This window comes from Hyaena hyaena, unplaced genomic scaffold, assembly GCF_003009895.1.
Source record: "Hyaena hyaena isolate Hyena2069 unplaced genomic scaffold, ASM300989v1 scaffold_13, whole genome shotgun sequence".
In the NCBI taxonomy this organism is placed as follows: Eukaryota; Metazoa; Chordata; class Mammalia; order Carnivora; family Hyaenidae; genus Hyaena; species Hyaena hyaena.
Window position 1 is genome coordinate 4,308,640 of NW_024080645.1, and position 20,978 is coordinate 4,329,617.

General features: G+C 52.1%; 1 long non-coding RNA gene across 4 annotated transcripts in view; it reads right to left on the reverse strand.

Annotated features, from left to right (window-relative positions):
• Positions 1-965: 965 nt before the first annotated feature.
• The window catches only part of LOC120219625, a 114,169-nt gene continuing 94,156 nt past the window's right edge, over positions 966-20,978 (reverse strand). For 2 of the 4 annotated variants that reach the window (XR_005525335.1, XR_005525336.1), the window contains exons 2-7: positions 15,878-16,023; positions 15,214-15,283; positions 14,038-14,238; positions 11,609-11,715; positions 9,959-10,150; positions 966-1,662 (exon numbers count right to left, since the gene is read on the reverse strand). This is a non-coding gene — a long non-coding RNA (uncharacterized LOC120219625). Of the gene's footprint in view, positions 1,663-1,759; positions 1,888-9,958; positions 10,151-11,608; positions 11,716-14,037; positions 14,239-15,213; positions 15,284-15,877; positions 16,024-20,978 lie in introns of all 4 variants that reach the window. The other 2 variants (XR_005525338.1, XR_005525339.1) reach the window with 2 other exon arrangements.

Sequence of the window (20,978 nt, forward strand, 5' to 3'; positions counted from 1 at the left end):
GGTTAAGTCTCCAAGTATTAAAAGCTCTAGAAAAGTGGCCCTGAACTCATTGTTTCAAAAGAGATCATTATCTTCCTAGTCATGAGGGATCCTCTGGGGAGTCTGGCCTGGACCACTTTCAGAGGTGGTCAGATTCAAGGGTCTGGGTGAGGTTGGTGGGTCTATGACCGGGTGGCCCAGCCTTAGGTAAAGAAGACCAGTTAATTTGGAGCTAAGCAGAGCCTGGTGGGGGTGCCTGGGTGGCTCAGTCGCTTAGGCTTCCAACTTCAGCTCAGGTCAGGATCTTACCTCTGGTGAGTTCAAGCCCCACGTCGGGCTCTGTGCTGACAGCTCAGAGCCTTGGAGCTGCTTTGGATTCTGTGTCTCCCTCTCTCTCCGCTCCTCATCCCACTCACGTTCTGTCTCTGTCTCTCAAAAATAAATAAACGTTAAAAAAAAAAGTTTAAGCAGTGCCTGCCAGAAAACACTCTGGGTCCGAGCTCTCCAGCCGTTTCACTTTCCCAAGAGCAGCAGATCTCAAAATTTGCTGCACATTAGAATCACCTGGGGAGCATTAAAAACTGCTATCCAGGCTGTGCCCAGGGTCTCTAGGGGTGGGACCCAGATATGGTGTTTTCCAAATCCCCCTTGGAGGATTCCAACGGGCAGCCAAGGTGGAGAACCGAGGTACACTGACAAACACATGTCCCGTTTGGAGATTTTCCACTTTGAGAAAACGAACGTGCCACTCAAGCCAGATGAAACTCAGCTGCGAGCTGGCTTTGGCCCACGGGATACTGGTTTACAAACCTGCGCCTGTGCTAACACTGCCTGGGAGGCCACGGAAGGTTCTAGGAATAGGTGGGAGCCCGGCGCAGGAAGCCACCAGCTGTGTACTTCCCACAGATTTCCCCTACGTTCCCCTCTCTTTCTCCCCAAGCGGTGTCTCCCCAGATGCTACTGCTAATTGGCTTTTATTTATTTTACATGCATTTACATTTCAGGCGCCTAGAAAATGTATTTTAAAAAGTGCATGCCTGTGGGAGTTCAATTTGATCTTGGCAGAAAACGTCTTCCCTCTGATGCCTGCTGACACGGCGCTCGCGGAAGCCAGTGTACGGGTCCCTCTGTTTCAGGGGAAGGAAGCGGGTCAGGCCGGCGGTCTGTTCTTTCAGCAGAATGGTTAGTGTCTGCAGGACAGAGTCCTTTCCAGGACCAGCCCGGCCACGTGGGGCGTGTGTTTCCTGGAAGATGACTGATCGGGCCACACTTGAGGAGCCCGGTGGCACTGGCATCCTGACGCCCTAGGTCCAAGCTCCACTGCGTTCCTTTACGTTCTCCGGGCTCAGAAGTCGTTGACTACACCGGGTGTGGCCTCGACAAGGCTCAACGAGTCCCATCATGTTTTCCTCGTCCCCACCCGTAATTAGTAAGTACTTCCCTTACTACACCGAGGCCCCAGCGGCCGGGACACAGCTCTTCCCGGGAGGCTCTGCCCCCTTCCCCTCTTCCATTCCTTCTGCGGGTCTCCACAGACACCGCAGAGTGAACGCACGGCATTAGCTTCCCTGCGTAATGTCTGAATCTCCTTCCAGAACCGTCCCCACTTTGCACGGAGCTGCTATTCCTCTATCAGCTTGGCGACTTCATGTCTTTCACAAATGAACTGGCTCAGATCGAGGGCTGTAAAGAAAAACAAACACCACTTCACCGTCATGTTAACTGCATAAGGATAAACCAGCACACGCGGGGAATGAGAAGGGATGAATGATGGCCTCACCCTAGACCGTATTTATATACGCAGACGACCCGCAGCAGACGGGGTTCCATGGGAGGAGATGAAGACGGCACGCGGTTATATTTTCGGTGTCACCGAACGTTTTTTGAGCATCTGTCCTGTGTCCGTCCCTATGTTAGAATGGGGCGGGGGGGGGGGGCAGGGGACAAAGATGAACAAGGAAGTCCCTGCCCTCAGGGGGGCTCCCTGCAGAGAGGGGTGATCTGAGCGCTCAAGCATGCCCAGTGCTCTCACACAGGGGTGTACAGACGCTCCTCCAGAAGGAAGTGACTAACTCTGCCCGGGGGCGCAGAAGCTGGGACGTCAGGGCTGGGTCTCCAAGGCACGCCCTTTCCCAGCATGAGCCTGACTCCACGTTGGGGACAATGTCTGCCCTCAAGGGAAAGCCGGAGTTGGGCCCCAAGCCTGGCTTCCCAGCTCCTGTCTCCCAGATGCCTTCACTGGGGTGTGCAGGGCAGACAGAGCCTTTATGGGCCAGTCCCTCCCTCTCCCATCACCCATCCCCTCACCCGCCACTTGGGGTACCAAGAACCCCAGGGAAGAGGGAGGGCATTGGGGGCCGATGACTCACAAAAGGCAGAAGGTGAGGAAAGCTGGGAATGAGAGCTGGTATGTGGTGCGCCCAGGTGTGTGCGTGTGGGGGAGACCCAGATTGGGGTCTTTTATCACTGGAATTGTTGGGAATGGCTGCTGCATGGAGATGATCAAAAATAGATAGACTTTGTGTCAACTGCACTTCAAAAACAAACAAATGAGCAGACAGATCTAGTTCTGTTAGTGTTTTAAATTTCTCTAGCGACAACGTGCTCCCGGATTCCATGCACTCCACGTGGGCTCCTCCCAGGCCCCCGGCCCCACTGGTTCCTGAATAAAATAACTTCTCCAAAATTTGGAAAAAACCTGAAAATTCAAGAGCACTGCCCATGCCTCGGGATTGCAAACAGGCTCTGGCTCTTGACGTGCCTGGCATGTCACAGCTGGCAGCAGGGACCCGGGACGTGACTTGCAAGTCCTGAACTCCCTGAGGATAAGGTGCTATGAGGACCCATCTTGCCAGCAGCCCCGTGGCTGCCCCCTCCTCCACCTTGCTCTCCAGATGTGAGCCCACGGGCCAAGGGGATTGGGGAGCACCGAAGGCGACCTAGGGGATCCAAGGAACCCCGCCTCTCCAGGGTCAGGAGGGGATGGATGGGAGATGAGGCAAGACATGTCTAGGATTACTCCGTCCCTCTCTGGAATAGAAATCAGAGCCTGGTGAGGAGGTAAAGGAAGTTTCCCAAATGACAATGCCAAGAAGTTTGTTTGGACCCCAAAGTATAAACTTTGTTTTTTTTCAATATTAAAAAATTTTTTTTAATGTTTATTTTTGAGAGAGAGAGAGAGAGAGAGAGAGAGAGAGAGAGAGAGAATTAAAGCAGGCTCCAGGCTCTGAGCTATCAGCACAGAGCCCGATGCGGGGCTTGAACTCACAAACCATGAGATCATGACCTGAGCCCAAGCTGGACACTCAACCAACTGAACCACTCAGGTGCCCCTTTTTAAGACTGGTAAAAAGTCTTATAAAGACTTTACAGGCAGAATGTTGAGATCTGAGTATTGAGAGCTTTGGGCAAGTCACCTAACCTGCATGCCTCAGGGTTTCCTTCCAGCAAGGAGATCATCACAGCACCTGGCGGATTGCATTGCTGTGAGGATTAAATGAGTTAATACATGGAAAACACTTGGCTGGGAGCCTGGCAAGGAGCAAGTGTTGAATAACGGTAACTATTCTTGCTAGTGAAAATGACAGCCACTAAGGTGTTCAGGTCCGATGTCCTTACCTTCCCAGTGATCTGGGGTCTCTGAGTTCTCTCCCGGAGAAAATATTTAGGGAAATAAAAATTTCTCTAAGAACACAGGATACTCTTCAAGAAGTAGCTTCTCCTTGAAGCTAGGAAGTCTCCCCAGGAGCAGAGCACCTCTGGTTAGCGGATCCTGTGCTCTTACGGCAGGAACACAGCAGAAAGAGAGGGGCCCCTGAGGCCCCTCTGCTGCCTCCTCCAGTGAGCACATCGCTCCTGGTTTCCATTTCCTGTACATCAGAGTGTCATCGCAGAGAGCAGAGTGTCCCCCTCAATTTTACATTACATTCCTTTAAAAAGTGAAAATTGTTTCCTTATTATGAAAGCACTGCATAGCACTTGCAGAAAAAACAGCTTGAAAGAAAAAACCCATCTTATTCTCATCACCCAGACACCTTCTAGAACACCAGGTGTACAGCTTTCTGGATCTTTCACATCACACAGCTTAAAGAAAAAACCTTGGCTCGGTATATATATGTTTGTAACCTGCGTTTTCCATTTGACAGTATATCGTGAGCATCTTTCCGTGGCAGTAAATATTAATTCTACATCATTTTTAAATGGCTGAATAGCATTTCATTTGATAGCTGGACAATCTTTTGATAGAACTCTTACTGTTTCACATACAGCTCCTTTCTGATTTTTGAAATCTTTTTTAAATGTTTATACATTTTTTGAGAGAGAGGGAGAGAGAGAAACAGAGTATGAGCAGGGAAGGGACAGAAAGAGAGGGAGACACAGAATCTGAAGCAGGCTCCAGGCTCTGAGCTGTCAGCACAGAGCCTGACGCGGGGCTCGAACCCTCGAACTGCGAGATCATGGCCTGAGCTGAAGTTGGACGCTTAACCGACTGAACCGCCCAGGTGCCCCTGGTTACATTTAAAAATTGAGATCTACTTCATATACCATATAACCCACCATTTTAAAATGTAGAATTCAGTGGGTTTTAGTATCTTTACAAGGTCATGCAACTATCATGGTGGTCTAATTTCTAAACGTTTTCATCCCCACCCTGCTAGAGAAACCCCGTACCCATTACCATCCCTCTGCCTTCCTCCTTATCCCAACCCTTGAAAACCGCTAACCTGCTTTTTGTCTCTATGGATTTGCCTGTCTGTGGATATTTCATAGAAATGAAACTGTACACTACATGGCCTTTTGCATCTGGCTCCTTTCACTTAGCATAATGTTCCCAAGGTTCATCTGTGTTATAAGATGAATCAGTATTGTGTTCCTTTTTTTGTATGGTTTTCATCGTACAGATAGAGATTTTCTTTATCCGTTCATCAGCTATTGTAATTTTATAATAGGCATTCTAGAACCCTGGTGGTTGTTAGAGTCCTGAGGCATTTGGCATCACCTGGGAACTTGTTCAAAATGCCAATATTCAGGTCTCACCCAGACCCGCTGAATTATAAGCCCTTGGAGGTGGGGTTTAGCAAACAGTTTTAACAAGTTTTTCAGGTGACTCTGATGCCTACTTGTTTGAGAAGCACTAGTATACCTTATTATGCTTCTTCTTGAACAACTTTTTTGGCTTTTCTGGGTGTATTAATTCCTTTGGCCAAAGTCTAGTGTTTTGGAACATATATCCAGGTTCAACTTTCATAAGCTGTTAAAGTTCCAAAATCCTTCATCTATACTTCTTTCACTTCTTTCACTGTCAGGGTCAATAGTTATCTGATATTTAAATTTTCCTCTCCCCTGTTTCTCTTGTTTATAAATCCAGTCTTGGGTGTTAGATCCAGATTATTGCTTTTTTTTTTTTTTGAAATGTAGATGGTCTTCAAGAAAAAGATGTTCACGTTTGTATTCAATGGTGTGTTATTTAGAAGTTCATCTATTTTAGCTGGTGTTGGGGGCGCACTGTAATTACTCTGAATTGCTCTAGAGCACAAAAACTACAATTCCCAGCATGCACTGCAGGCAGGGTTCTTTGGTCTTCATTGCCTCACTTGTGGAGACCACATCTCAGGATGTCCAGGATGTGTCACCATTTGCCTGCCCTCCTGCCACGGTGGCCCGTCTCTGTGTAGAGATAGTTAGAGGGTACAGTGGGTTGGGGCAGACGGAGAGAGAGGTCTAGTGGCCTGGCTTTCTGGCAATGATAAGGACGCTACAGATATCTTCATTTCTTTTCTTCTGTTGGTCTCTATTTTGAGAAGTGAAACAAGTTCATTCCACCAGCTAAAAACAACAGTAAGTTTATAAAATTTTTGCTCTGTCCCCCTATGGTTGAGTACCAGTTTCTCCAAGATTCTTTTTCCTGGAGCAAGGGGTGTCTTTGGTTTTTAACAATGAGAATTAAACAAGATACACTCCCCTATGTTTTCATGGGCATGTTAGTGGCAAGCTGAGAGAGACTCGTTGGATATGGCGGCCACACACTTGCTTGAAATAGGGCAGCGCATTCATGTCAGAGCCTGTGTCTCAGGTTCACTTTGGTTTGAAAAATCACATTTGGACGGAAAGGGAAAGAGATAGTACAAAATGAAAAGAAGTCTTTGGACTCCCAGAATTATACTGATGAGAAGCAAGCAAACTTATGCAGCTGCAAACACAGGTCACCTTTGGTGGAAAAGGAAGAAAAACTCAGACGTGGAAATAAGAGCTATGAGAATCACTCCTGAGCGGAGATGGGACTGAATCCTGGATGAGGAACTTCCAATATTAGCTCAGCGGGATTTCAGGACTGCTACCAGCCAATGGCTTTGGTGGACTTCCTGTTTTTTTTACCCCCTTTCGAACAGGTGCATGTATGGTGGTTACTCTGTGCCTGTCCTGTCGTCATATGTTGCTGGGGGGGGGGGGGTAGTTGGTGCAGATAACTTGCATCTTGAGTTCACAGTGAGAGGAAGGATACTCAAGGAGCTACACTCAAAGAGCTATACCCAAGGAGCTTCATCTGCCCCCGAACTTGATTCAGATAATGAGATTCTGGGCTTTGAGCTGATGCTCAAATGAGTGAGAATTTTGGTGGCCTCAGAAGAAGATGCCTGACTTTTTACATATGGGAAGGATGTAAATAAGTTCTGGTTTGGAGGTGACCTTTGATGGTTTTAAAACTATATCCACAAATTCTCTGATTCTTCTCCTTCAAGAGGTGGACCTTAATTTCCCTTCCCTTGAGTACAGGCTGGACTTAACGACTTGTTTCTGATGAGCAGATATGGTAGGAAGGAAGGATGCTGTGGGACTTCTGAGACTAGGTGAGAAAAAACACTGAGGCTCTTCCCTCCACTTCTTCCCACCGGCTCTGGAGGATGCCAGCTGCCATATTGTGAGGACACACAAGCAGTTCCTATGGAGAGATTCACATGCCGAGGGACTTAGGCCTCCTCCCCACAGGCATGAGTCATACTGGACGTGGATCCTATGGACTTAGATAAGTCTTCAGGTGACGGCAGCCCCTGCCACCAGCTTGCTGCAACTTCCTGAGAGAATCTGAGTAGGACCGCCTGGCTAAATTGTTCCTCGATTCCTGATCCGCAAAAGCTCTGAGATCATAAATGTTTGCTCTTTAAAACCAGTAAGTTTTTTTTGGGGGGGTGGAGGTGTAAATTGTTACACAGCAACAGATACCTAATACACAGATACACTGTCATTGTAGCAGAGTTTGATTCCTGATACCTTTTAATTCTTGACATGGAACGAAGGATCCAGACCAAGATCTCTCCAGAGACAGTACATGTAGCAGAGAGAGGTCCTACCTGTGTCATAGGCATAAAACTCAATACATCTGTATGAACTGAAAACTTGTGCAGTCAGCACCCAAATCAAGAAATGGTTTACTGTAGCACCCCAGAACCACCTCTCATGGCCCCTTCCAGTCCTTATACTTCTGAGGGAAGTTACTATCTTGACCTCTAACAGCAAAGATGAGTGTTGCCCGTTACTGTACTTACATACATGAACTTATACTCTTTTGCGTCTGTCTGACTTCTTTTACTCAACATTGTGTTAATGAGATATACCCAAATCATTGTCTACAGTTGTGGATTGCTCATTATAATGACCCTGTACTATTCTATTGTGTGAAATCCTACAATGAATTATCCATTCTGTTAGTGATGGGCATCTAGATGGTTTCCAGCCCTTGGCTATTATAAATAGTCCAAGTGTGAACACGTAAAGATAGGTTTTATGATGGATATGTCTAAAGACTGACAAGTAGATAGATGGGCAGATGACTTTCCATACCTTAACTTTTGGATATGCAGAAGAGGAAACCGAAGGTTGTCATAACTGGAATCCATGTTCCCAAAAGCTAATCTGAATCACTTTCTGAATCACAAAAGGGTTCCCATTGGAACTATTCATTCCTGCATATTCACGGCTGCCTACTATGTGTAAAGCTCTTGATAATGCTATATGTCAGTGATTCCTTACTTTAAAAAAAAAATCTCTTGGGGGAGGGCCTGGTCCTATTCTCCAGGAGTTTTCTACATGGCACAGATTAAGGGGATTGGGCAAGGACCCACGTGGCTGTAGGGCAGGGCAGAGCTCCATAAAAGCCACAGAGATACTTTAATGAAGGGAGTCAGGGAGATTAAGGGGGGGCTCTTTGGAGTGTGGGTCTTGGATAATAGACATAATTAGATACTCAGAGTTGGGGATGGGGTGGATGAAAGGACACTTCAGGGGGAGGAAATGGGAGGAGAAGAGTCACAGAAGTTGACATTATTTATAGATCACCCACCTCATTAAAAATGATTTGAAGAATCTCAAGGGTGGGAAACATATCTTCATTCCAGTGCCAGCCTCCTCTCCCCACCCCTTACTTCCCCCCCCCCCCCACTAGCTTTTCAATTGTTAAAATGCATGCAAGGCAATTTTTTTCCTCCTGTAAAGAAACCTCACTTCAGATATAGGTTTCTTTTGAACCAATGCTTGCTATATCAGAGATGGGTAGGTCTGAAACAGACTTGATTTCAGGTAAAAGATGCCAAGCTCATCCGCTCATCCACTGAACATTCCTTGTGTGTCTTAAGTCATTGGCCCAGGCCACCGGAGGATGCAGGTGGGTCAGTGGGGGGCCCAGAGGGGGCAATTCCCAGCCATGCAGCGGCTGTACAATAACTAAGCAGCAAGTTCCTGGAAAGGCCTTGCCGCAGGGAGCTCGCTGAAGCTGATGATATCTGCACGGTGGGGGAGACGTGTTCCAGTTGTTCTCAGCCTGGAAATTCTCCCCTTCACCAAAAAACAAAACAAAAACAGAAAACAAAACCCCTCATGGCTGCAGTGGTGGTCAGAGAGGCAGACTGCGGGAGGGAACGAGCACAAAGATGCGGGGCCCCCGAGAGGCACAGGCGGCGTCTGCGCTGCGTGTACACACCTCACGGCATGTGCGCGGTGTGTGCCGTCGCCAGCGGGGGAGGAGGGCTACCCAGAGCCACGTGAGGTCCGAGCAGCTGCGGGCACAGAGATACAGCCATCTCTACCCATGGGGGACCACAGCGAGGGGGTACCTCCCCACCTACTGTGTTGAACATGGCACGGGATGCGGAAAAGGACACCTGGGCGATGTAAATCTCAGATGAGGACAAAAAAGGGGGTTCAAACGGCCTGCGAGAGACCTTCCCACAGAGAGCTGGGGGCTCAGCATGCAGAAGTGGACGCGGACATTGGAACCCTGATGTTGTGGAGGGCCGCACTGCAGTAACGCGCACACACGCGCCTGACGACGCTTCTGGGGGCCGTGCGAGGCACATTTCAAATGGTGAAGTCAATTCTCATCACGTGCGGGGTCTGGATGAGACCAGCCCAAGAGATAACAAGGCCAAACACAGTAATTCTTTGTCCGTCTTAAAAGTCCTGAAAAAAAGCCTTCTTGGTCTATTTCTGGACAAGGTAGACTCCACCCCAGTGACAGAGTGCATCGTGGGAGTGGTGTGGGCGCAAGGGCTGCTCTGGCCGGACGGTTCGGGTGTTGTCCCTGGGGAATGAGTTTGAGATCTGCCTCAAGACTGGCTCTCAGGGCGCCTGGGTGGCTCAGTCAGTTAAGCGTCCGACTTTGGCTCAGGTCATGATCTCGCAGTTCGTGAGTTCGGGCCCCGCGTCGGGCTCTGTGCTGACAGCCAGCTCAGAGCCTGGAGCCTGTTTCGGATTCTGTGTGTCTCCCTCTCTCTCTGACCCTCCCCTGCTCACGCTCTTTCTCTCTCTCTCGCAGAAATTAAAAAAAAAAAAAAAAAGACTGGCTCTCAAAACACCACTGGGTCCGTGCAAAGTCTCCATGCTGGCAGTTGGCATACCCTAGACCGCGAACTTGGCCACGGTTTTTTTTTCCAAGAAGGAAAAGCCCACCCTCCTCATGTGGAAAAGCACTTTATCTCCCTCCTACCTGGGGTTTTCAAAGTTATCCGCCGAGTCCTATGTCACCCAAGCCCTGTGAGCGCAGGCGTGGTGACCCATCGCACATGCCCTCTGCTCGGAGCGCCCTCAGAAGGAACCTCTTTCCTGGGGGGCAGCTGAAGGGCCTCCTGTCATCGGCGTAGCCAGTTGTCCAGGGCACGAGGGAATGCAGCTCTTCACACTATAGTTAGAGAAGGAAGGGAGGCATGTGTTCATTCCCCCACATTCCCAGTGGGCCTTCCCAGCCCCCACCCCCGCTGTAAGTAAGACAGCTGTGTCTTTAGTTTTTATCAACGGCCTGCAGGGTGCAGATGGGGAGCGGGGGGCAGAGCCGCCGTGGCCTGTCCAGGTCCCACCGACGGCCAGTGTCGTACCCAGGCACACACTGCCCTTGCTCCGGACTCCTTCTCCAAGGTTCTTGATCCTTCTGTGAGCACCTCTGCTCTCCTGTGCCTGGCGCCCCCTCCTCCTGCTCCCCCCAAACCTAACTGAAGACTCCTCCAAGCACTTGGCCTCAAATCTAAAAATAAAGGTAGCGCGGCAGAGTCTAAGCCTCCGGGAAAGCCGTGTCTATGCAGAGAGGCCGGCCCACCCCAGGTCAGCCCCTCGTGGTGGCCGCCATCTCCGAGGGGAAGGTGACAGCGGGTCAGGCGAACGGGCATGTCCACCCCGCCTGACAACAACGGCCGCTGAGCTGGGATACGGGGTTCTGGAACGCGCAGAAGGGCCTAATCCTCTCTCCTGCGGCCTTTTCTCTTGGTATTTCCTGAGGACAGTGCGGGGCCTGCAGGGACTCGCTCTGGGTCTGACTAAGCGCTTTCTCTGGCGAGGAGCAAGCCGCAACGTGGGCCTCACTCCTGGACGGGGGGTAAGATCCGGGGGTGGCCCAGCGAGGAAGAGCGTGGGGGCTGAGGCCTGGGTGCCCCTCGCAGGGCAGAGAACGTGACCGCTGTGCGGCTGTCCGTCCACAGGGGCAGGACCCTGGCCGCAGGGTCCCTGCAGTTTTTCTGGAATGAGTCGAGAATCCTCCCCCAGGCGCCAAAGACAAAGTTTTCCTCCGGGAGCACGTCTTTGTCGTGACACATCGGGTCCAGGGGGACCTCTGGGTGCTGTGACACACGGAGTCGCAAAATCCTTTCATCTGAGCCTTGACTCGGACCTCACACTCGCGTTCGTGGCAATTTACAAAACTGCTGTTGTCTCGTGTGTGCCGAGACACCTGCTGAGCAGCAAGACCCAAGATAAAGGTGCCCTTTTCACTGCTCCATGGTGACAGAGGGACTGGAGCAGAGGGGGCCTTCATGGGTGTGCTGGTGACAGGGAGGGTACAGAGAACCTTCCGGAGAGCTGGGGAATGTCCTAAACCCTGGGCCTGAGTGGTGGCCCTGTGGGGCACGTCATGTGCAAACACTGAAAAGTCACCACGGTGTGTGCTCAAGACGTGTGCCTTTTAGTCGATGTAGGTTGTGCTTTAACGCAAAAGAAAAATTAAACTTTTAAATGCCGTTTTCGTTGCTTTGATAAACCAGTAGTTTGGGAAGGGGGCTCTTAGGTCCCAAAGCGACAAAATGCAGAGCTTCCCTATTTCAAGCCATTTCTGGGATCCCTCCTGCAACGCCTTCTGCGCCCAAGCTCTTACCTCGTAAAACATGACCGACTTTCAAGGGTCAAAGATGATTTTTCTCCCTCTGTCATTCCTGTCCGTGGCAAATGTGGACATGTCATTCGGAATGTAGCGCGGAGGCCCTGATGAAATTGGAAAAGCATGTGGAGATAAAAATCATTCTGCGATGAACCCAGACACTTCCTGCCGCCCTCCAGATGTCACGGGGCTGGGAGCCACCCTCCTGGGGGAAGCGACTCGGCCGGCCGCGGCCAGATGTGCGGGGAGCCGCCTCGGACCCGCGTGCTAACACCATCCCGATTGTGTGCGGCAGATGCTATCGGTCAAGAGTGAAAAACGCAGGCGGGGCGCAGGCCAGGAGTCTTTCAAGCAGGCCCCCCCCCGCCCCCCCCAGCCCCGGTCAGCCGGCCGCACAATGCGCCGATCTGTCCGGTCAGCAGATGCGTGTCACTGCGACGCAGGCCGAGGCTGGTTAAACGGTAACAGGTCAGTGACCTCATGCGCACACTCAGCCCTTCCTGAGCGCCTCACACTGCACTTGTGAGGCCGGGGGACGCCGGTCAGCTTGGTGTCGGGGCTGCCTGGAGTGTCTGGGCTGCAACGGCCTGAGTGGCAGAAAAGCCCTTTCCTGCACCCAGAGGTGCCACTGGCGGACGGGCAGGACTGGCACCCATGGGTGGCCCAGTGCAGACCTCTCACTCCGGGTCATTTTGAGTCCTCTTGACTGCAGGCTGTTTGGGGAAAGATGTCTCATTGCCAAGGCCTCTCTCCCCTGGTCTGACCATTGGGGGGTGGCAGGCTGCCTGTGCCCCCCCTCACGGCCCCCCAGCAAGCCTTCAGGGCTCCCACCAGCCCGGCCGTTTACAGCACACCCTGAATGTGGAGTTTCTCCAAATGTCTACACTCACTGAGAAAGCCTTTGCAAGAATCCTGCTCGCTCTCATGAAAGAGGGTGAATGCGCAGGCTCCCTTCCTCACAGGAGCGCGCGCGCACACACACACACACACACACACACACACACACACATTCATTTCCTCGGGAAGAAACAGGAAGCCACACATGATGTCACTCAGAAAAAGGACAGAAGACAAGGGCAGAGACGCTCTAGAAGAAGCCAGAGGCCTCGTCAGGAAGGCCTCTGTGCAGCCACAGCCCTCGGCTGGCCCGCGGCTGCGAGTGCTATTCTGAAACAGAGGTCATGGCACATCAGCCTCGTGCGCGAACACGGTTGTGCAGATGGAGAAACATTTCTCAACAGTGGTTCCCAACAATTGCTTAGAAACCAGGTCTTGGGGGCACCTGGGGGGCTCAGTCGGTTTAGCGTCCGACTTCCGCTCAGATCATGATCTCACGGTTCGTGGGTTCGAGCCCTGTGTCGGGCTCTGTGCTTACAGCTCAGAGCCTGGAGCCTGTTTCAGATTCTGTGTCTCCCTCTCTCTCTGACCCTCCCCTGCTCACGCTCTCTCTCTCTCTCTCTGAAATAAATAAAAAACATTAAAAAAAAAAAGAAACCAGGTCTGGGAGCGATCTGCCCTCCCTCCCCCCACCCCTCACGGCTTTCCCCTACAGACCTCCCAGCCTCTGAGGAACCCACGGACGGCACAGAGGTGCTCTGTTCCTGGGGCATCCGCGGAGCTCGTGGGCTGTCATTTTTGGCAAAGGCACACACCTGTTCTTCTCTTTCCACCCAGACACCAGGAAAGCCAAAAAGACTTCAATCATCACTGAGCTCATCAAAAAAACTATGCCTTCCTGTCCGCACAAAGCTCTCCCTTTAGGATCGTGGCTCTGGTTGCTTAAACGCTGACCCTCAGGACGGCGAGGCCAGAGGGCGCCCCCTCGGCCACATCACACCCCTTTCCCGCGGGGAAGCGCATGCTGCTGGACTGAGCAAACCCACCTATCTGCCAGTGCCCATTTCGGTACCACGCACTGGAAGCAGTTGCCAAAAAGCTGGCAGAACATCATGCCTGTGGGCCAGGTCCCCTCCCCTCGCAGAGAGAATTCTCCGGGAAAAGCAATGGTCATGATAATACATACCTGTGGCTCATCACCAGTCATTTACTTGGCTTTAGAATTTGTTTTTGTGCTTACGTGGGAATATGGGTCTGCCTAAGGCTGTGGGAATTCACGGCACTTTAGATAAACTCAGTGTCCTTCCCCTTACAGACCTGACTCAGGCGGAAGTGGACGCGGGTTAGTCTGCCTCCTCCCCGCCCCGCTCAGAACCAGACATCAAGAAGACCTCCCAAGGCCAGGTGTCCTGGGCTGCCATTGTGTTCCGGGAGGTGACACAGCTTCCCTGCCCCGCCACCTGCCTCCATGTTCCCAGGTCACCGCCTCCCTCTGACATCCTGTCTCCCCAAAAGCTTCTCACTTAACAGCATGGATTTTAGGGGGGGCACTGATTTTAGGGGGCAAAAAGAGGGGCCTGCCATTTTACCTAGTGCTACACTGGGTATTTCTGCTTATTTGGTGGACATGGTTCAGGTGGTTCATTGTCTTTAGGGAAAAGATCTCGAGAGGCGAATGGCAAGCAGGAAATCATGGGGGAGAGTCAGCACCCGAGAAGAACATCATCCCGAGAATATAAGCGTCCCGAGGGCAGGAGATTTTCCTGTGCCGTTTCTCCAGCACCTAAAACCTGCAACATCACGGAGCGTCAAGAACCATTTGTCAAACGAATGAGGTGAATCGAGGACTTCCCATCTCTAGAAATTCTGCGACATCGTTTTCTTAAAAACCACAAGCCAAAGAGCCCTGGGAAAACTCAAAGCATTAACTCTTGATTTTCTGGGGAAATGGCGAAGAAGGTCTACTTGGGTTTATTTGTTCATTCAGCACAGATTTCTCAGCCCCCAGCCACGTGCCAAGCCCCGGGCCCAGAACGTGTGGGGCCGGAGCTCCAAGGCGGCCGGGAGCCCCCCTACCTTCCCCCGCCCCGCACTGGCCGACAGATGGGGCCTGGTGATCCCGCGCCGCGGGCTGAGTGCTCCCCAGTGCTGGAGATGGGCTCGGGAGCCAGGGAGGGAGTGACTAACTTCTCACTTTGCCCGGGGGCCTTGGGGAAGGCTGGGACTTGAAGCCTCAACAGGAGTTCACATGCCTGGCGAGGGGCAGAGGGGGAGGGAAGGAGTCCAAATTCTCGTCTTGGACCGTAGCTCCATCAGATTACACGTTTAGCAGGGCTGCTGAGAAGGAGCCAAATGGACAAGCAAACGTTGGCTCTTCTTCCCTTTTCTCTCTTCTCAGGAGAGAGATGCTAATGAACAACGGTGGCCAAGAGGCAGGTGACACAGGGAGCGTGGGCCGCCTGGAGAGCCAGCCCCGCGGAGTCACACGGCCCTGGCCGTGTCCGGTGTTGGCCACGCAGACGGAGGCCGGGGGGCCGCATGGCTTCCCCGCCAGGCCGAGCCCTCGGGGGTCCCGCCGCGCCTGCACCTGCCTGTCACCTTGCAGGCCGCCAGGGGCTGCTTCATCTGGACGACGGACGACAGGACAGACAGACAGACAGTGCTGAGACAAAGGGCGCTCTTAAGAGACTGAGCGCTCCTGAAACCATGCTGCCCGTTAATTGCCGGGGAGGGAAGGTGCCAAGGTATCTTAATTCAAATCTTACCTCACCGTCCCAGGGACCTTTTGTTGCTCTAAGTAAGGATGGTCCTCGGTTCCAAGAAGAAAATTAAAGGCTGCTCCCAAGATGAGCACAGTCATTTGGATGAAAGAAAACACACGGTTGCATTTAGAGATCAGATCTCAACAAGACAGGGCACCACCTCCCGCCCAGGGAGGCTCGGGCCACAGGAGGCAAAACTGGAATTCGGGCGAGAATCCTCTGCCCTTATTACAGCGCCGCGCGCCCGGGGTCTGGACACACGTTTCAGCCGCTAATTAGTTCTTGCAGCTACTGCCGTGGGTGCATCCGATACGCGCCCATTTTCCTGATGGGAACACTGACAAGGACACAGACAGGAAAGGTGTTCTTGGAGGGACATGAGAGTAGGTCCGCTTAGCCGGGTTTGCCCAGGGAGAACTGGGCCTTGTCGCTTTGGCCTCGGGGCGCCGTGTGCTGCGAGCTCAGAGGCTCTGCCCTCCTGTGTCTGGACCCATCATCTGTCCCCACATTTGGAATAAAAGTGGCAAAGGCTTATTCTGGAAGCTAGATGCTCAGGGGAGGGCTGCTTGTGAAGGGGAAGGGCATGCCTTCCGGAGCCGGCTTCCGTGGGCTTTGCTTTTTCTTCTTTTTTCCTAGCTTTTTTTAAAACTCAGCCTCTGGCACTTACCAGTGATGTGACTTTGCTAAGTTGCTCCAGTAAGGAATGAGGCCCCGGTTTCTTCAGCTGGAACACAGCCTTGGTGGCAACAATCATTCTCTTCTCACAGGATCCACGAGCCTTCACCGAGTGTTTGTGGAGGCTTGAAACAGCACCTGAGCCACAGAAGAAGTTAAGCACTGGGGTGACGCGAACGGAATTACCGACACTCGAGACCCCGGGTCTACGAGGGCCCCAGCTCCATGCCGCGCCTCGTTCTGATCTGTTTAATAACAGAGAACGGGTTTTATTTAAATATCATTTACGAAACTACTAGATTTCTAGTATTTTTGCATCTTACTGGTATTCTATGAGTTGTTGCCGCCTTATTACTATATTTATAATATTGTCATATGCTTGTTTTTTGTTTGTTCACTTATTCAAATACATTTTAAATTAAAAAAATTTTTTTGATGTTTATTTACTTTCTGAGAGAGAGAGACACAGACAGACAGAGTATGAGCCGGGGAGGGACAGAGAGAGAGGGAGACAGAGAATCCGAAGCAGGTTCCAGGCTCTGAGTCGTCAGCGTAGAGCCCAACGCGGGGCTCAAACCCCCCAACCGTGAGATCATGACGGGAGCCGAAGTCGGATGTTCAACTGACTAAGCCCCCCAGGCGCCCCCAAATACACTTTAAAAGCAGTTTGTAATACCTTCCCCATTTTTTAATGAAAAGTGATGCGTCACAGGACGGCGTTGGGAATCACGTACCTGAACCGACAAGCAAGGCTGCAAGGTAGGAAATGAAGGGATCAAGGTGCCTACATTCCAGGTCAGAGAACCATGGCCTGGGGCTGCTGGGGGAAACACTTTGGCTGGAAGTGTGGGCATCACCCCCGCTTCCCCCAGCCACACCCACCCAACAATGGCTATAGAGAGGCCAGGCCAGGTCTGCCCGGGGAGCGGGGGAGGGAGGGCCTTCTGTCTTTGAAGCCAGGGGAAGGAGGTTCAGGGGAGATCTTCATCACATTGGCGGGGTGAGGGTCCGGCGCACTCCTGGCTCACGCGGGGACCAATGAGTGCCTTGACCCAGCCTGCCACCGCGGTGCCCAGGGCACCCAGAAGCAGCGCTGGGGTGAGCTGCATGTTGGGAGCTGTGGGTAGACGTCGGGACGGACGCACCTCCCCAGCCGCGGGCCCCGACCTGGAGTTTCTGTCCTAGCTGGGACAGGCTTCTGCATGTGCCCACGGGTCTAAGAGGCGCCCTGCTGAGGGTAGGGTAGGCGTGTTTGGAAGCCAGTGACCCCACTGAGCGGGGCATCAGATGTGCACCAGGCAGGGAGATACAGGCCCGAAGTCTAAAGGGACCGTCGATGGCTGTGGGGGCTGCCCAGAAGGGAGCTGCCCGAAGGCACTCCCTGCCAGCATCAAGTGCGTTATTGCTGGGCAGGAGTAATGTCCCCTCACTGGGCCAAGGAGGACGGTAGCTGTCTCCCCCTCTTCCTCTAGGCCCCGACGCCAGCCTTGTCACAGAAGCCGGAATGAGAAGGAAGGACGAGGAGAGAGACCAGCAGAGCGGCAAGTGGACAAAACCACGGGCCTCGCAGAAGGAGGGGAACGCTGGGCTGGGTATAATAATAGCCAACCTTACATAACGTTTCCTTGGTGAGCCTGGCACTCTTCGGGTGCTTTAATTGTAAGTACTCCTTCCAGTGAGGCAGGTACCGTCATTATCCCCATTTAACAGATGAGGAAACTAGGGGCACAGAGAGGTTAAGAAACTTGCCCAAGGCTCTCAGCTCATTAAGTGCAGAGCTGGATTCAACCCCGGCAGCTGCCTCCAGACTCTGCAGTTTTTCACTGAGCAACACAGAATCTTAAAAAAAAAGAAGAAAAAGAAAAAAGACTGTGAGAAGCAATAACAACAACAAAAGAAGATGAACCAAAAAAATAGCCAAGAAGTTACAGAACCAGAGTGACACAGCAGCACGGAGGCTGCTACCCAACAGGAAAGGAGGGGCTGACAGAACATGCCTAGTGGCGAGCTTGGGAAAATAAAACAATTCCTTGTTTACTCACCCCCGTGAGTTGAGATTCCCTGATAAACTGCCTTCCCACCGCCTTCTCTGTGCCTTCCTGCAGGCCTGTGAGGCCGGCACTGCCAGTATATTCGCATTTTACAGACAGGAAGACCACAGGTCAGGGGGTTAAATGAGCTCCCAGGGTCACCCGGCTACAAGGTGGGGGTTTGAAATTAGTTCTTATTAGCTTTAGGACCTGAGCTTTGGGGAGCCTGGGGGGCTCAGTCGGCTGAGTGTCTGACTTCTGATTTCGGCTCAGGTCATGATCCCAGGGTCGTAGGGCTCTGAGCACAGAGCCTGCCTGGGATGCTCTCTCTCCCTCTCTCTCTCTCTTCCCCTCTCCCTGACTCGTGCGCTCTCTCTTTCTCTCTCTCTCAAACTTGAACCACACCAAACCTGGACTTTGAACATCCTGGTGCTGTGGAGGGTGCCGGCGTGAAGCCCAAGTGGATTCTGCCATGTTTCTGGTCTGGTCACGTGGGGGAGAAAGCACATGGCGGTGGTGAGACGGTCACAGGGCGCATTCGGCTGGGCTGAGGGAAAAGGAACTCAAAGGCACACCTCCCCAGAGGACTGGGAAATCAGTGCAGGACAAGGCCAGTGACGGCTGTCATGTCGAGCCCTTTACACCAGATACACAGGGAGCTCCGTATGGACTCGCACTACCCTGAGGACACAGGGAGGCCCACTCCAGCCTGTGCGTGACAACCCAAGGCTCCGGGGTGTGCCCGAGGCCACACAGCCAGAGGCAGGCCCAGGTGGGAGCCAGGCCACTGCAGTGTCCCTGACATCCACAGCGACCAGAGGCAGAGACACTGTCATTCCCACCGAATGGAGAGGGCAGCGCCGGGCTCTCTCTGGAGCTCAGACCTGCACGTGCAATGGCCCACTGGACACCCTCCACCAGGTTCCCCCGGGCGCCCCCGCCCACCACAACGGGATGCGTCACCCCGTCTTCCTCCCGAGCTACCCCCATTTTCCCATCTGCTCGTTGATCTAGTCAACCAACGCTCTACTCCCCAGGCTCTGGAGGACTCAGTGAACAGCTCCGCAGCCAGCGATACTTCCCGCCCAGGTGCCTCAGCCACAGACATGGAGACGTTCTGCACCCCCAGCCCCCCAGCCCCCCGCAGCCAATCATTCACGAGTTCTCAAACTGCTCCTACGAGACATCTCTACAAAGCACCCACAGCTCCCCGGCCACAGTCAGCCCTCCCTCCCCGGGCTCTTTCCACTGGGTTATACGGCACTCGTTTAGGTTTCTGGGCCATTGTCACAGCACTCTTACCCCCCACCCCCAGGGTTTCACACATCCTGTCCCCTCTGGCAGAACATTCCTCTGACTTCTTCACCTGGCTGAGACCCGTGCGTTAGGCTGATTTCAGCCTCAGTGTCTCCTTCTCAGGAAATCTTCCTGGACCCCGCCCATCAGCTGTTTCATCCCCCGTGGGAGCACCCTGCATACGTTCTATCCCGCGGCCGCGGCGCATTAATGTGTTAACTTACTCAGCACATCTTCTCTGCAAGACCCTGTTTTCCTGCCCCCTGGGGATCCTTAATGAGGGAACGGGCGTATGAATGAAGGGATCAATGAGCGGATGGATGAAGGCCCGGGCTTGTTAAAGATCCATGGCAAACTCAGGAAAGAGGAAGGATCTCTGGGGGCTCAGTGGGGAATCTGGGGGGACAGGCGTGCCAGAGAGAATCCCAAGTAGGGTCCACACTGTCAGCATGGAGCCGGATACAGGGCTTGAACTCACAAACTGTGAGTTGAAATGTAGAGTCAGATGCTTAACAGCGATTAAGTAGGGCTTAATGAGATGCGTATGGCTGCCAAGTTGACAAGGGGTTAATTTCATGTGTCAGGCTGGGTCATGGCGCCCTGGCATTTTTTTGGACATTTTTCTGGATGGTTCTGTGAGGATGTTTCTGGATGAGAATAATGGTTATATCAGTGGGCTTTGAGTAAAACATATTTTTTCTTTTTTGAAAAAATTTTTTTTGTTTTATTTATTTCTGAGAGAGAGCTGAGAGACAGAGAGAGAGGGAGGCAGGCAGTGGGAGCAGGGGAGGGTCAGAGAGAGAGGGAGACACAGAATCCGAAACAGGCTCCAGGCTCTGAGCTGTCAGCACAGAACCTGACGCGGGGCTCAAACCCATGAACCATGAGATCATGACCTGAGCCGAAGTTGGACGCTTAACCCAGGCACCCCGAGTAAAACATATTTTCCTCCATAATGTGGGTGGACCTCATCCAATTATTGAAGGTCTCAAAAGAACAAAGACTAGATTCCTCCGAGCAAGAAGCAATTCTGCCAGCAGATGGACTTTTGGACTTGAACTATAGCATTGGCTCTTCCTTGGGTCTCTAGCCTGCTGGCACATCCAGCAGATGTTGGGCTTATTGGCCTCCATGATTGTGTGGGCCAGTTCCCTAAAAATCTCTCTCTCTCTCTCTCTATATATATATATACACACACACACACACACATATATATACACACACACACACACATATATATGTTATACACATACATACACATCTTTTGTATTTCTGGAGAAACTTGACTTACACAGTTGCCCCTTCAGACTGTGGGACAAGCTGACCCTCTCCTCACCCACATGACCCAGCATTCTCAAGCAGATAAGTGGAGGGGTGTGTGTGGGGAGGGGGCCTTTAGACTTCCTGGATGACTTTCCTGCACAGCATAGTATACAAACACATTTAAACACAAGGAAGTAGGGCCTTTATTTTCACATCCCCCAGTCTGTCCATGTAAATCTCAACAAAATACTTTTGGGAGCCCCCTGTCCATGGGGCCAGCCCTAGTGACCGAGTCCATGCCGCTTCCTGCATCAACAGAAGACGTGCCCTGAGGCTTAGCCCAGGTAGGCCCCTCCCTAAGAGATCACCTGGACCGTCACTGTCAGTTCTCAGATGGGGAAACAGAGGCCCAGATGAGCAGGAGACTTACCCAAGGTCCCAAATCAATTACGTGTAGAGCTAAGTGAACTACATATTAGAAGCAAAACCTTCTTGCCTGGTTCT